The following is a 15,984-nucleotide window of genomic DNA, read 5'->3' on the forward strand; positions in this document are numbered from 1 at the left end:
TTTTTCAGAATTGGAGTTATGGCTGCTGTTTTAAAAGCTGAGAGATGAAATCCAGTGGTGAAATGAGTGAATGACATTAGTGGTAAGGTGGATCAGTGAGGGGAGGCAGACTTGAACCAAAGCTGTTGGGAGGAGGTCGACTGTTTGGATCGACTGATAAATTCCGTAATTTGAGACGGCGTGTGAAAAACTTGAACATTTAATTCAATGTTTTTTATTTGGTCTTCAGTTCATGTAAACAGTACACTTCAAGTACATAGCAGATAAATAAATAAATAAAAGTATCGATTTACATATCATGACCAAAAAGTTATAGGCTGAAGCTAAAAGCTTATTATGCCTATCCTTTCCACATTCACTTTTTGCATGTCAAATAGAGAAAAAAATCGATCTTGAGCTAAAGTAACAGAAGAAAGGACTCTAGAGCAGTGGTTCTTAACCTTGTTGGAGGTACCGAACCTCACCAGTTTCATATGCGCATTCACCTTCTTTAGTGAAAAATAAAATGTTTTCAAATTCAAGACATAGGGTATAGGTTTTTTTTACTGGTGCACAAAATGAACCGTGCATGAATATCACCTTTTTCAAAGAACAAAACCAACACAGTGCAATCAACTCACAACAAATGACATACCTGCAAATCAGTGTGACTTCTGCTGTTGCCTTTGAGAGACAATGCAGTTCAGATATGTGTGGCTTCACCTTGGCAAGTGCCACTCTCATGTCATTCTCACAGCAAAGTCTGTTCTTCGAAAAGGATTGCTAGCAAAGATATGTTGTAACAAACGGTATAAAAAACTCCAGGGCTTTCTTAGCAATAACTGGATACTTTTTCATTTGTTGACACCAAAACGTTGAGAGCGTTGTTGTTCTGAAGAGTTGCTGTTGAACCTGGCTCTGCTGAATTTCAATGATTTCGTGGAGGTATTCATCATTGACATCTGCTGTCTCAACAGCAAACGTGAACGGCTGTCTCAGCCATGCTGGATATGACTCTCTTGTAGGGAAGTGTCCGTCGAGAGACTTTGCAGGCTCATCTAAGTGCGTAGCAATTGTTTGCTTCAGTTCCATGGGTACAGAAATGTCTCCTATTGCAGACACATCTTCGATATTACTTACACAGTCGTCCAGAAGGGGAAAGTTTGCGAAGTTATTGTTCTCTGTTCGTCGTTTGCATTACGGTAGCTATTTTTTAAAAACCTTCAGGTTTTCTTCCGCTTCCATGATGTTGACTCCAGCACCCTGCATCTTGCTGATTGAGATGATTGAGAGCTGCGAATATATCAGCCATGTATGCTAAAATGAGAATGAACTCGGAATTTTTGAAGCAATCTGCATGACAATGTTGGTGCTCTTGCAAAAACAGGGCTAATTCCACACACATGGCAAAAACACGATTCAGCACCTGTCCGCGAGATAACCACCTAACATTAGAATGGTACAGGAGTACCTCGAATTCAGAGCCCATTTCTTTACATACCTCACTGAAGATGCGGTGCCTCAGAGCACTATTTCGCACATAGTTCACACATTCCACTACAGTTTTGAATACTTCTGACATTTTTGGGGGCAAGGTTTTTCTTGCCAACACATGCCTGTGCAGAATACGATGTGTAACAATGATGTGTGGTGCATCAGCTTTTACTAGCGCGCCAAAACCAGACTTTCTTCCCAGCATGACTGGAGCTCCGTCCGTACAAACTGCAGAAACCATATCCCAGAAAAGATTGTTGTCTCTGAAGAAGTCATCCACAAGCTTCTTCACATCGACTGCCTTAGTTGTTGTAAGAGGCTTATAAAATAAACATTCTTCTTTTATCATGTCATCTTTCACATAGCGCACAAAAACAGCAAGCTGGCTTGGATTAGAAACGTCTGTGGACTCGTCGAGTTGAAGGCTGAATTTTGCCGGGCTTGAAATCAGATCTGTGACTACTTGAGCTAAGATGTCTTTACTCATATACTCTATTCTGTCGCTGATGGTGTCATTTGAAAGAGGAATTTGGGATAATTTACCTTCGGCCGCTGTTCCGAGTATCAGATTCGCCATCTTTAACGCAGCTGGTTTTATGAGTGTTTCACCAATGGTGTGTGGCTTGCCCTGCTTTGCGATCAGGTAAGCAACTTTGTACGATGCTGTGAGGAACGGTTTGTTAATGGGTACAAATCGAAAAGCAGCCAGAGTGGCTTTTTCATCGAATCTGGCTCTCTTCAGCTTGAATTCAGCAAGCGTTGTGTTCTTGTATTCCCTATCTCCATGCAGCTTCAAGAAATGTTCCTTTAGTTTTGCCGGTGTGAGACTAGAGTTGCTCAACTTGACATTGCAAATCATGCAGATAGGACGCTGGGTCCCATCACGTTCCGTGATAATGTGAATCCATGTTGTACATATTCGTCCGACCACTTTCTTTTTTTGCTCGACATAGTATGGATTAAAATATCAAGAAAGAAATCACACGACGTACTACCACGACAGTCACATGTTGACTACTGAGTGCACTAAATTCCCCGCAGCACTGATTGGCCAAGCAATGTAACGTTATCATCTGCAACCACTGATGGCCAAGCGGGGCGTGTCATCACGAATTGACACGATGAGTCGGGTGTGTCTTGCCCTCCGCGGCGGAGACTCCGCCGAACCCCTGAGACCGACTCACTGAACCCTTAGGGTTCGATCGAACCCAGGTTAAGAACCACTGCTCTAGAGTCCCTGTCAAAATCATAGTACTTGATCACATGCATTGTTAAGCATGTAAATACATGTATTCACCAATATATACATATGTATATACAGTCGTGGTCAAAAGTTTACATACACTTGTAAAGAACATAATGTCATGGCTGTCTTGAGTTTCCAATCATTTCTACATCTCTTATTTTTTTGTGATAGAGTGATTGGAGCACATACTTGTTTGTCTCAAAAAGCATTCTGACCACAGAACTTTCCTCCAGAACAGGGGTGGGCAATTAATTTTTACTGGGGGCCGCATGAGCAACCCGAGCACTGCTGTAGGGCCACACTGACAATATTTCAATTACATTTTGCTCAAATTATTTTTTATATACCGTAAGATAAATAATAATAATAATAATAAAAATAATAATAATAATAATAATAATAATTTCATTTAACCTAACTTAACTTTATACAAAAGCAGATTGCTTTTGATGGTTTTATTTTTAACACTGTCTTACACAACACTTCCTGATGTATAATACAATGCAAAAATGTAAATTTCTGTCACTTTATCCTGCATCCTCTTTAAAAGTCCAACATTTTCCCCCGTCAGATTTGGACAACCATCTGTTGTCAGACCTGCCAGCTTGTCCCATTTCAATCAATCAATGTTTATTTATATAGCCCTAAATCACAAGTGTCTCAAAGGGCTGTACAAGCCACAACGACATCCTCGGTACAGAGCCCACATACGGGCAAGGAAAACTCACCCCAGTGGGACGTCAATGTGAATGACTATGAGAAACCTTGGAGAGGACCGCATATGTGGGTAACCCCCCCCCCCCCCCCCCCCCCCCTCTAGGGGAGACCGAAAGCAATGGATGTCGAGTGGGTCTGACATAATATTGTGAAAGTCCAACACATCAGCGAAAGTCCAGTCCATAGTGGGGCCAGCAGGAACCATCCCAAGTGGAGACGGGTCAGCAGCGTAGAGATGTCCCCATCTGATGGACAGGCTAGCGGTCCACCCCGGGTTGGGAGCAGAGTAGAAAATAAAATAAAATAAACGGCAGATCAACTGGTCTAAAAAGGGAGTCTATTTAAAGGCTAGAGTATACAAATGAGTTTTAAGATGAGACTTAAATGCTTCTACTGAGGTAGCATCTCTAACTTTTACCGGGAGGGCATTCCATAGTATTGGAGCCCAAATAGAAAACGCTCTATAGCCCGCAGACTTTTTTTGGGCTCTGGGAATCACTAATAAGCCGGAGTTCTTTGAACGCAGATTTCTTGCCGGGACATATGGTACAATACAATCGTCAAGATAGGCAGGAGCTTCACCGTGTAGTATTTTATACGTAAGTAGTAAAACCTTAAAGTCGCATCTTAGGTGCACAGGAAGCCAGTGCAGGTGAGCCAGTATAGGCGTAATATGATCAAACTTTCTTGTTTTTGTCAAAAGTCTAGCAGCCGCATTTTGTACCATCTGTAATCTTTTAATGCTAGACATAGGGAGGCCCGAAAACAAAACGTTACAGTAATCAAGACGAGATGTAACGAACGCATGGATAATGATCTCAGCATCGCTTGTGGACAAAATGGAACACATTTTAGCGATATTACGGAGATGAAAGAAGGCCGTTTTAGTAACACTCTTAATGTGTGACTCAAACGAGAGAGTTGGGTCGAAGATAATACCCAGATTCTTTACCGAGTCTCCTTGTTTAATTGTTTGGTTGTCAAATGTTAAGGTGGTATTATTAAATAGATGTCGGTGTCTAGCAGGACCGATAATCAGCATTTCCGCTTTCTTAGCGTTGAGTTGCAAAAAGTTAGCGGACATCCATTGTTTAATTTCATTAAGACACGCCTCCAGCTGACTACAATCCGGTGTGTTGGTCAGCTTTAGGGGCATGTAGAGTTGGGTGTCATCAGCATAACAGTGAAAGCTAACACCGTATTTGCGTATGATGTCACCTAGCGGCAGCATGTAAATACTAAAGAGTGCAGGGCCAAGAACCGAACCCTGGGGAACTCCGCACGTTACCTTAACATAGTCCGAGGTCACATTGTTATGGGAGACACACTGCATCCTGTCAGTAAGATAAGAGTTAAACCAAGACAAGGCTAAGTCTGTCATCCCAATACGCGTTTTGATACGCTCTAATAAAATATTATGATCAACAGTATTCGAAAGCGGCGCTAAGATCAAGAAGCAGCAACATAGATGAAGCATCAGAATCCATCGTTAGCAATAGATCATTAGTCATTTTTGCGAGGGCTGTCTCCGTAGAGCGATTTGCCCTGAAACCGGACTGAAAAGGTTCACAGAGATTGTTAGACGCTAAGTGTTCATTTAGCTGCTGTGCTACAATTTTTTCGAGGATTTTCGAGATAAACGGAAGGTGGGACACCGGCCGGTAGTTTACCAGGAGATCAGGATCGAGGTTAGGTCTTTTGAGTAGAGGATGAATAACCGCTTTTTTGAATGCTAGGGGAACAGTGCCAGAGGAAAATGATAAGTTTATAATATTTAACACTGATGGACCTAATAATACAAAAAGCTCCTTGATAAGTTTCCCAGGAATTGGGTCAAGTAAACATGTTGTTTTTTTTGTCCCATTTACACATTTTGACAATTCCTCCAATGTTATTTCATCAAAGAGAGAGAAACTATTTTGGAGGGCGGTATCCGTCGTATATACAGTCGTATTTGTGTTAATAGAACCCAGCTGTAGCTGAGATGCATTGTCTTTAATCTCTTTTCTAATGACTTCAATTTTCTTATTAAAGAAATTCATAAAGTCATCTGCTGAGTGGGTGGAGCTACTGGGAGAAGTCCCTTGTTGGGTTAGCGATGCTACTGTACTAAACAGAAATTAAGGATAATTTTTGTTGAGGTGGATGAGATTTGAGTAATATTTAGCTTTAGCTGAGGTAAGCATGCGTTTATAAGTTATTAAACTATCACACCATGCTTGATGGAAAACCTCAAGTTTAGTCGCACGCCATTTGCGTTCCATCTTTCTACATGATAATTTCTGGGCTTTAGTTTCTTCTGTAAACCATGGGGTACGCCTTTTAGGGGCTCTTTTTAGCTTTAGCGGTGCTACACTATCAAAGGTGTCGCGCAGGGCATCATTTAAGTTGTTAGTGAGGTTATCAATAGAGCCCACATAATTTGGGAATGGTGCCATTACCGAAGGCAGTAGGTCAGTAAGAGTCGTCGTTGTGGCAGCATTAATGTTGCGGCTGCTATAGTAGTTATTATTATTATTATTAGTTTGTTGACAATGAGTCAGAACTTCGAATTTTATAAGGTAATGATCGGACATTACTTTAGTGTACGGGAGTATCGTAACTTTAGAGGTGGTGACACCCCTGACAAGCACTAGATCTATCGTATTACCGTTGCGATGCGTGGGTTCATTTATTATTTGTGTAAGACCACAGCTATCAATTATAGTCTGGAGCGCCACGCATGGAGGGTCCGATGGGGTATTCATATGGATATTAAAGTCCCCCATTATGATTATATTGTCGGCGTGCGTCACTAGATCAGCAACAAACTCTGAGAATTCACTGATGAAGTCCGAATAGGGCCCAGGGGGGCGGTAGATAACAGCCAGGTGGAGAGGCAGCGGTGTGACAAACCTCAAAGTGAGCACCTCAAACGAGTTATGTTTATTATTTAGGTTAGGTGTAAGATTATAGTTTTCATTGTATATTAGTGCGACACCTCCTCCCCTTTTAAGAGGTCGGGCAACATGTGTATTGGTATAGTTAGGAGGAGACGCTTCATTTAGCGCAAAAAAATCGTCTGGTTTGAGCCAGGTCTCGGCGAGACCAACGACGTCAAGTTTGTTGTCTCTAATGACTTCATTAACTAATAACGTTTTGGAAGATAATGATCTTATGTTTAAAAAGCCCATATTATAGGTAGTGGGCTGTTTTGAGGATTGTTTGTTGAAATTATCCGATGTAGCAATATTAATAATGTTGCGTTTATTATGCGTAGTGCACTTTAAATAGTTTCGACCATATCTAGGAATTGATACGACGGGGATATTCAGATTGTTTGCTTGATGTTGCGATAAACTGAACGCATCATAGTTAGCTACCTCAGTACAATGTATGTCTGCCTCTGACACGGTCACAAAAGAAAAAACATTATGTGAGTTGTGTTTTATTCTAAGAGAATTGCTATGTGTGCAGAGATTATCCAGCCTGACGCCGGCTAGTTCTAGTTTAAATGGCTTCTTACCCGGAGACTCCACGCTTCTTTGGTTAGCTTTTCTCTTTGTTGTTAGCCCCGCTCGGCATCCCCGCTTCTGCTTCCGCTCGCGCCGCTTACGTCGTCTCCATTGGCGGTCACCGCTAGCACTTGACTCCGCTGCTACAAAGGTAGCTCGATGTAGCCCACGAAGTATTCCCATGCTAGCGAGGAGGTCCACCGTACATGCATCTTTCAGTCTATAACGACCCGATCCATCCACATCCAGAATTGTCATTTCAGTCCTAACATGTCCAAACACGCATTTACCTATGTGAACAAGTCATTGCCTGTGGTTGTCTCTTTAATTGACTGCATGGCTGCCAGCTTCTCCGTGATTTGAAAGTCTGCAGTTATCCCACGTAAGAAGATGAGCAGCTTGGCGGTGTCACGTACATCGCAGCTCTCATCCAAAGCCAGCGAAAAACAGTCAGTCGGCCGTTCTGTTCTTCAGCTGAAGCTCCAAGTTTCCAGCGATGGTCTCAACCTGCCTCGTTACAGTGCGTCGGGAGAGTGACACGTTCTCAAATGCGCCCCTCTTCTCCGGGCACATCAGCGCAACAGAGTCCAATAAGCACTCCTTAATAAACTCTCCGTCAGAAAACGCCTTACTTTTTCTGGCGATTTTGGGAGAAATTACGAAACTTGTCCTGACAGCTGCATCTTTGGGGGTGTGAAATATGGCAAAAAGTCCTTGTTGGGTTTGCAGTTTTACCATCAACGCATCAGCCTCCCTTGCGCGCGCTTCATCAGACAGATTCCGGTATTGATCCTTGTGCTTCGTCGTGTAGTGGCGATTCAAATTATACTCTTTAAACACAGCAACCTGTGTACCACAAATTAAGCACACGGCTTTACCTTTAATTTCTGTAAAGAAATACTTGGCAGTCCATGTCTTGTTGAAAACACGGCATTCGTCATCAACTTTTCTCTTTTTAGCGTCTCGGGGGTAACCGTGCATCACTTGTCGCTGTGCACCTTCACTCACAGGTTACACACGGACGTACGCCCATAAATAACACTTTTCAAAATAAAAGCAGCACAGTTGTATTACACGCACGACATAGATGTTTTTTAAAATTTATTTTGTAATTTGTGATTGCCGCTGTTCACATTCACTCACAATCGCGCACGAGCATAGTCCACATGGAAGTAATACAAATAATGCTTTTCAAAACAAAAGCAGCACCGTTGTATTGCACACTCGACATAGATACTTTTTAAAATGTATTTTGTAATTTATGATTGGCCTCACGCTGCCGGATGTGGCCCGCGGGCCGTAGAATGCCCAGGTCTGCTCCAGAAGGTCTTATCTTTGTCCATGTGATGTCGGATGAAAAAAAAAAAAGAGCTGTTTGGCCAAAATACCCAGCAATATGTTTGGAGGAGAAAAGGTGAGGCCTTTAATCCTAGGAACACCAAGTTTACCATCAAGCATGGTGGTGGTAGTATTATGCTCTGGGCCTGTATTGCTGCCAATGGAACTGGTGCTTTACAGAGAGTAAATGGGACAATGAAAAAGGAGGATTACCTCCAAATTCTTCAGGACAACCTAAAATCATCAGCCCGGAGGTTGGGTCTTGGGCGTAGTTGGGTGTTCCAACAGGACAATGACCCCAAACACACATCAAAAGTGGTAAAGGAATGGCTAAATCAGATTAGAATTAAGGTTTTAGAATGGCCTTCCCAAAGTCCTGACTTAAACGTGTGGACAATGCTGAAGAAACAAGTCCATGTCAGAAAACCAACAAATTTAGCTGAACTGCACCAATTTTGTCAAGAGGAGTGGTCAAAAATTCAACCAGAAGCTTGTGGATGGCTACCAAAAGTGCCTTATTGCAGTGAAACCTGCCAAGGGACATGTAAGCAAATATTAACATTGCTGTATGTATACTTTTGACCCAGCAGATTTAGTCACATTTTCAGTAGACCCATAATAAATTCATAAAGTGAAGTGAATTACATTTATATAGCGCTTTTTCTCAAGTGACTCAAAGCGCTTTACATAGTGAAACCCAATATCTAAGTTACATTCAAACCAGTGTGGGTGGCACTGGGAGCAGGTGGGTAAAGTGTCTTGCCCAAGGACACAACGGCAGTGACTAGGATGGCGGAAGCGGGGATCGAACCTGCAACCCTCAAGTTGCTGGCACGGCCGCTCTACCAACCGAGCTATACCGCCCCAAGAACCAAAAGAACCAAACTTCATGAATGTTTTTTGTGACCAACAAGTATGTGCTCCAATCACTCTATCACAAAAAAATAAGAGTTGTAGAAATTATTGGAAACTCAAGACAACCATGACATTATGTTCTTTACAAGTGTATGTAAACTTTTGATCGTGACTGTAAGTAAGAACTTTACACTACTTTATATTAGAAATGGCAACAGCGGAGGATGAATGTCACATAACAAGAAGATAGAGAAAAAGAAAAAGCTTATCGACTATGGTGTCTGCACGGACTACATAGGCGGATGTGCGCAATTTTTCAGGACTTATGCAGATCCCAAATACAGATCAGCAGGTACCAGAAGGTAAGAAAAGTTGCTTTTGCATAATATTGTAAAACAAAACGCCAGATAATGTCTTACCTTATACACACACCATAATAATACTCGTATTTTGAAGCACAGTACAATGCATCAAGCGGTGCGGCTTCATAGTTTACCAAAGTCGTACTAAATTAGTTTGATATATTTTTGAGCGCCTTGTGTAATGTTCTATATTTTCAATGGAACATATAAAATGTTGGTGTTGTTTACTGCCACCATAGTGCAGTCAGCATGAGGTCAGCGTGACTCGAGGGTGCAAATGTGGATTTTGGAGCCCAGCTATGCCGAAATAAAATGGCACGACCACCCAAATGAACTGGAAATGTCCCCGGCCAGCCCGACCAAACGGACAACTGTCCATCGAGTAAGTCACTATTATATTGATCATGATACATGCAGCACATTACCGTACAACTCCAGTACATACGCTGTCGAGCTCGCTGTGTAGAACATAAAATGTGGGCTAATATGTTACATGGGCTGGCAAGCATACTGGTGTATTTTAGAAAGAGACATATATATTTGAGACAATATCGCCATACCGGTATCTTTTGGTGTGCCTTTGTTATGGCCGCTTACGTCCAGTGTGGCGTGCTGCCGCCGGGGGCCTGTCAGGTACCGTAGTGCGTCCGGAGTCGCTACCGCGCATTGCAGACACGGACCCCCCGCCACAATTGCCTTCTAGCAGCTGGCGGGGGCTTGTGGTGGCTCCTCTTTGTTAACCAGGAGATAACAAGCTGGTGAAAAGATTCAACAGAACAGCTGTCAGAGCCGACAAACTACTGTTGATAACTGGCAAAGCAAACAGTTTAGCTGAAACCCTTGCTGAAGTCACACGTCGCTTGGCAACAGACACCGCCTTTTAAAAAAGGCACACACACCCATACTGCACTACTAACTTCTCACAACTGCATATGACATATTTAAAGTTTGTTTTTTAAGTAACGCATTAATTACTTTCGCTAGTACGGGGGTGCATTAATCCAGCACAACAGCGGCGCATGGACTTCATTTATAAGTAAAGGTAAGACCATAATAACGTTGTTTTTATTAAATGTGCTTTTTTGTGTGCTACAGTTTGTATGTGTAAAGTTAAAGTTAAGTTAAAGTACCAATGATTGTCACACACACTAGGTGTAATGAAATGTGTCTTCTGCATTCGACCCAACCCCTTTGATCACCCCCTGGGAGGTGAGGGGAGCAGTGGGCAGCAGCGGCGCCGCGCCCGGGAATAATTTTTGGTGATTTAACCCCCAATTCTAACCCTTGATGCTGAGTGCCAAGCAGGGAAGAATGCTGGTATGAGCTTTTAAACATAACCCGTTAACTGCTGCCAATCAAATGGTGAATAAGATACTCTTTAGGGTTCATATGTTTGTAAATCTGACTGTGATGAAGTCAGTGCCTCACCAGCCATGAACCTCACCGCACGTCACTGGTACAAATAGACATTTTTAATCTATTAAAAGTCGAACCGGAATAAAAATGCTTCATGTAAACACGCCATTCGGAATATTGTAGCACATAAAAATATTTCTTCCTGAATTCGGGTTGAAATTATCCTTACTGCGCATATTTTTGGTGTCTCCGTGACAACGTCGGACAAGCAGAAATGCACACAGTGGAAGTCTAATGCTTCTTCAGCACCTGCAGTGAGCAAACTTGTCCAAAAGATGGCGCCATAGCAAAAATGACTCACCTTTCCATTCATGTTAGGTTCTGTGCATGTCAAAGTAAAGTCAGATTCCGATTTAAGGTTTGATTCATTAAAATGCACATCATAATCAGATCTTTTTTTTCAGGGTCCATGTACACAGTAACATTCTAATCTGAATGATGATCAGATTAAATAAATGTAGTCCATGTACACGTGGCTATTGAATGATATTTGACTAGCTTTTTTGCAGAAGGTCCTTAAAAACAGCACAACGCTCATGTAACAAAATACATCGTCCAAATTTAAATGTCTACTGTAGAGGATCCTTTCTTGGGAATATACAAAATAAGATCATATATAATAGTCCGGGGGAAGTCCGGACCCTGGTCTTTAGCTTTCTGGAAACGAATCAATTCAGAGAACTCTGATTCAACTATCAACCTCAGTCATTACAAAATGTCATGACCAAGATTGCACCATTTGACTATCACAGTGGTTGATGAGCTTACATTTGACATACACTATATTGCCAAAAGTATTTGGCCACCCATCCAAATGATCAGAATCCGGTGTCCTAATCACTTGGCCCGGCCACAGGTGTATAAAATCAAGCACTGTTTCTACAAACATTTGTGAAAGAATTGGCCGCTCTCAGGAGCTCAGTGATTTCCAGCGTGGAACTGTCATAGGATGCCACCTGTGCAACAAATCCGGTCGTGAAATTTCCTCTCTCCTAAATATTACAAAGTCAACTGTCGGCTTTAGAAAATGGAAGAGTTTGGGAACAACAGCAACTCAGCCACCAAGTGGTAGGCCATGTAAACTGACAGAGAGGGGTCAGCGGATGCTGAAGCGCATAGTGCAAAGAGGTCGCCCACTTTCTGCACAGTCAGTTGCTACAGAGCTCCAAACTTCATGTGACCTACCAATTAGCCCACGTACAGTACGCAGAGAGCTTCATGGAATGGGTTTCCATGGTCGAGCAGCTGCATCTAAGCCATACATCACCAAGTCCAATGCAAAGCGTGGGATGCAGTGGTGTAAAGCACGTCGCCACTGTACTCTAGAGAAGTGGAGACGCCTTCTCTGGAGGGATGAATCATGCTTTTCCATCTGGCAATCTGATGGACGAGTCTGGGTTTTGGGGATTTCGGACTGCATAGTGCCGAGTGTGAATTTTGGTGGAGGAGGCATTATGATTGGGTGTCCTTCGTCGCGCCGTCGATCGCTGGAACGTAGGTGAGCACGGGTCGTGATGAGCAGATGAGAGCTGGCGTAGGTGGATAGCTAATGTTTTTAGCATAGCTCTGTCGAAGTCCCGTAGCTAAGTTAGCTTCAATGGCGTCGTTAGCAACAGCATTGATAAGCTTCGTCAGCCTGGAAAGCATTAACCGTGTAGTTGCAGGTCCAGTGTTTAATAGTATTGTTGATTTTCTGTCTATCCTTCCAGTCAGGGGCTTATTTCTTTTGTTTCTATTTGCAGTTAAGCCCGATGCTATCACGTTAGCTCCGTAGCTAAAGTGCTTCGCCGATGTATTGTCGTGGAGATAAAAGTCACTGTGAATGTCCATTTCACGTTCTCGACTCTCATTTTCAAGAGGATATAGTATCCGAGGTGGTTTAAAATACAAATCCGTGATACACAATAGAAAAAGGAGACAGTGTTACGGTCAGTAAGTTACGGTCAGAGTGAAAAAAGATACGTACTGCACTGCAGTCTAATCCTTCACTCTCACGTTCCTCATCCACGAATCTTTCATCCTGGCTCAAATTAATGGGGAAATTGTCGCTTTCTCGGTCCGAATCGCTCTCGCTGCATTGTAAACAATGGGGAAATGTGAGGAGCCTTTCAACCTGTGACGTCACGCTACTTCCGGTACAGGCAAGGCTTTTTTTATCAGCGACCAAAAGTTGCGAACTTTATCGTCGATGTTCTCTACTAAATCCTTTCAGCAAAAATATGGCAATATCGCGAAATGATCAAGTATGACACATAGAATGGATCTGCTATCCCCGTTTAAATAAAAAAAATATCATTTCAGTAGGCCTTTAAAGTTGATCCAAGTACCATATGAACAATATTAACTTGGGCAACACAAGTTACAAAACAGGAAATGACTTTATTTAGGTAGAACTATCACATTTCATGCTATCAGCCTTTTAATACTCCCCTTGAACCACCAAATTTTGACCTCTGTATTTATCAGATCCTGGGTTGGCCCTGGTCTTAAACCTATTGTTACATAGCAAATACAATTCAATTGTTGTATAAATGGCAGTATAAGATAAAACATGCTTTGGATCATTTTTTGAGCACAGCTGCAGTGAAACTGGACTCAGATCGCAGATTTCCCATTACTGCATGCATCACTAAAGTGACAGCTTATAACACACTTTACCCAGCATTTAAATAGTCCAGATACAAAAACATCAACCCCTTAATGCGGTATTAAGGTCCTGCCCCCTGCAGCCATGACAACGGTTACTGTGATCTACACATCAATATCAGTTACAAATGTGTGTGTGCAGCTTGCAGGCCATTGAACATGTGGAATATGTGGAAGGGTAATGAACTGTCAACATGTGCTAAGTGTTTTCCGGATACACCGCATTTACTGACGCACACAAGAATTACTAAGGCACAGTTAGGCCCAAAACTATTTATATCCTGACTTTTTTTTTTTTTTTTCATGTTTTTTCGGTAAATAGACATCCTTTTGCAGGAACACTTGAAAACTAAGAGACTTTTCCTTTTTATTAAAGACACAGATTGCGAACGATGTCTTTCCAGATTTACAGAATGACAAAACTACCGTATTTTCCAGACTATAAGGCGCACTTAAAATCTTTTTTTTCTTCTCAAAACTCGACAGTGCGCCTAATGTAAGGAATACGTTTGGTTGAGCTTACCCACCTCGAAGCTATTTTATTTGGTACATGGTGTAATGATAAGTGTGACCAGTAGATGGCAGTCAAACATAAGAGATACATGTAGGCTGCACTATGATGGCAATATGTCTCAAGTAAACAACACCAACTCTTTAAATGTTCCATTGAAAATATAGAACATTACACACGGCGCTCAAAAATCTATCAAAATGTTTTAGTACAACTTTGGTAAGCAATGAAGCCACACCGCTTGATGGATTGTACTGCGCTTCAACATACGAGTATTATTAAGGTGTGTGTATAAGGTAAAACATAATCTGGAGTTTTGTTTCGCAATATTATGCAAAAGCAACTTTTCTTACCTTCTGGTACCTGCTGATCTGTATTTGGGATCTGCATAAATCCTGAAAAATTGTAGTCGATATTGTAGCTGTAGTCGATAATCTTCTTCTTTTTCTCTATCTTTTTGTTATGGGACATTCATCTTCCTCTGTTGCCATTTCTAATATAAAGTAGTGTAAATTTCTTACTTATATCTGTCAGGAAACTCGCCATGAAAGCGCTAAAACATACCGGTAGAGTGAGTTTATGTTATTTACCCAAGAAACTTTAGTTATTAGAGAGTTCCGGTCGGACGGTTTTTCACGAGACACATTTCCGGTGTCGATGTTTCCGGATGAGGAGATGCTGCTCCGTTATTGATTTAAGTAAAGTCTGAATGTCATTAAAACAGTTAGCTCCATCTTTTTACACTTCTTCCACCCCCGTCCTTGCACGCTACGCCGCTACAACAACGATGACGGGGAGAAGACGCTGCCGAAGGTGAGCCACGTAAATAAGACCGCCCACAAAACGGCGCATCCGGAAGCGACTGTCACAAAGCGGCTTGAAGATGATCTGTAAAACAAAATCTATGCAACATTTTGACCAAAGAACAACCGTTGCATTTTATGCCCTATAATATAATATATGAAAAAAAGATTACAAATAGACCATCAATGGGCACTGCGCCTTATAATCCGGTGCGCCCTATGGTCTGGAAAATGTCATGCAACACTGTAGTTTAAATGGTTTTGGATTAAATGTCTTAGATTTGCTATGTTACTTACTCAAAATTTCAAATACTACACAAGACTTCTGTTATGCTTTCTTATCAATTTGGCTTCAATGAACTGCTGACACAAGGTCGGGTGACTAAGAAGTGTCTCGTTTCTCAGCGCTTGTAGCCCACAGTAATGCAAGAGGAAATTAAATGGCTCTTCCCACAGCACCAGGAATTGTTTCCATTAAGATGTTTATTTGCAAAGGCTTTACAGTTCTTAACACAGGGGAAAAGAAGTTTCACAGGTCGTGTAATGTGCAAATACTTACGGCCGATTCGTCTGTTGCAGTTTCAAGATCTAATCAGTGACAAAAATTGTCGAAAAACATTACGTGTTCATTTGCATTCTTGCTGCCTTAGAGAAATAAATTGCATTCCATTATTTCTGAGAGAAGATTTTCCATCAGAAATCACTGTAAAATACAAAGAGTGAGCCTTTCCTGGCCACTGTTGTACAGGAAAGGTTATTATCAGTTATCATTAGAAGGGACCTAAAATTATTATAATCTACATTTAAAATACTTTTTTGTGGTCTAGACAGGGCCGGTGCCAGGAATTCTGGGCCCCCTGAAAAAGTATTATTAGTAGTATTCGTTGCCACCGTCAAAGTTTTTGTTTTTTAGTGTTTTTGACGATGCCTGGTGTAATACACCCAATTTGTTTCCTTTTTTACAATTAACCACTTAAAGGCCTACTGAAACCCACTACTACCGACTGATAGTTTATATATCAATGATGAAATCTTAACATTGCAACACATGCCAATACGGCCGGGTTAACTTATAAAGTGCAATTTTAAATTTCCCGCGACACTTCCGGTTGAAAATGTCCCG

This window comes from Entelurus aequoreus, linkage group LG19, assembly GCF_033978785.1.
Source record: "Entelurus aequoreus isolate RoL-2023_Sb linkage group LG19, RoL_Eaeq_v1.1, whole genome shotgun sequence".
Taxonomy (NCBI): domain Eukaryota; kingdom Metazoa; phylum Chordata; class Actinopteri; order Syngnathiformes; family Syngnathidae; genus Entelurus; species Entelurus aequoreus.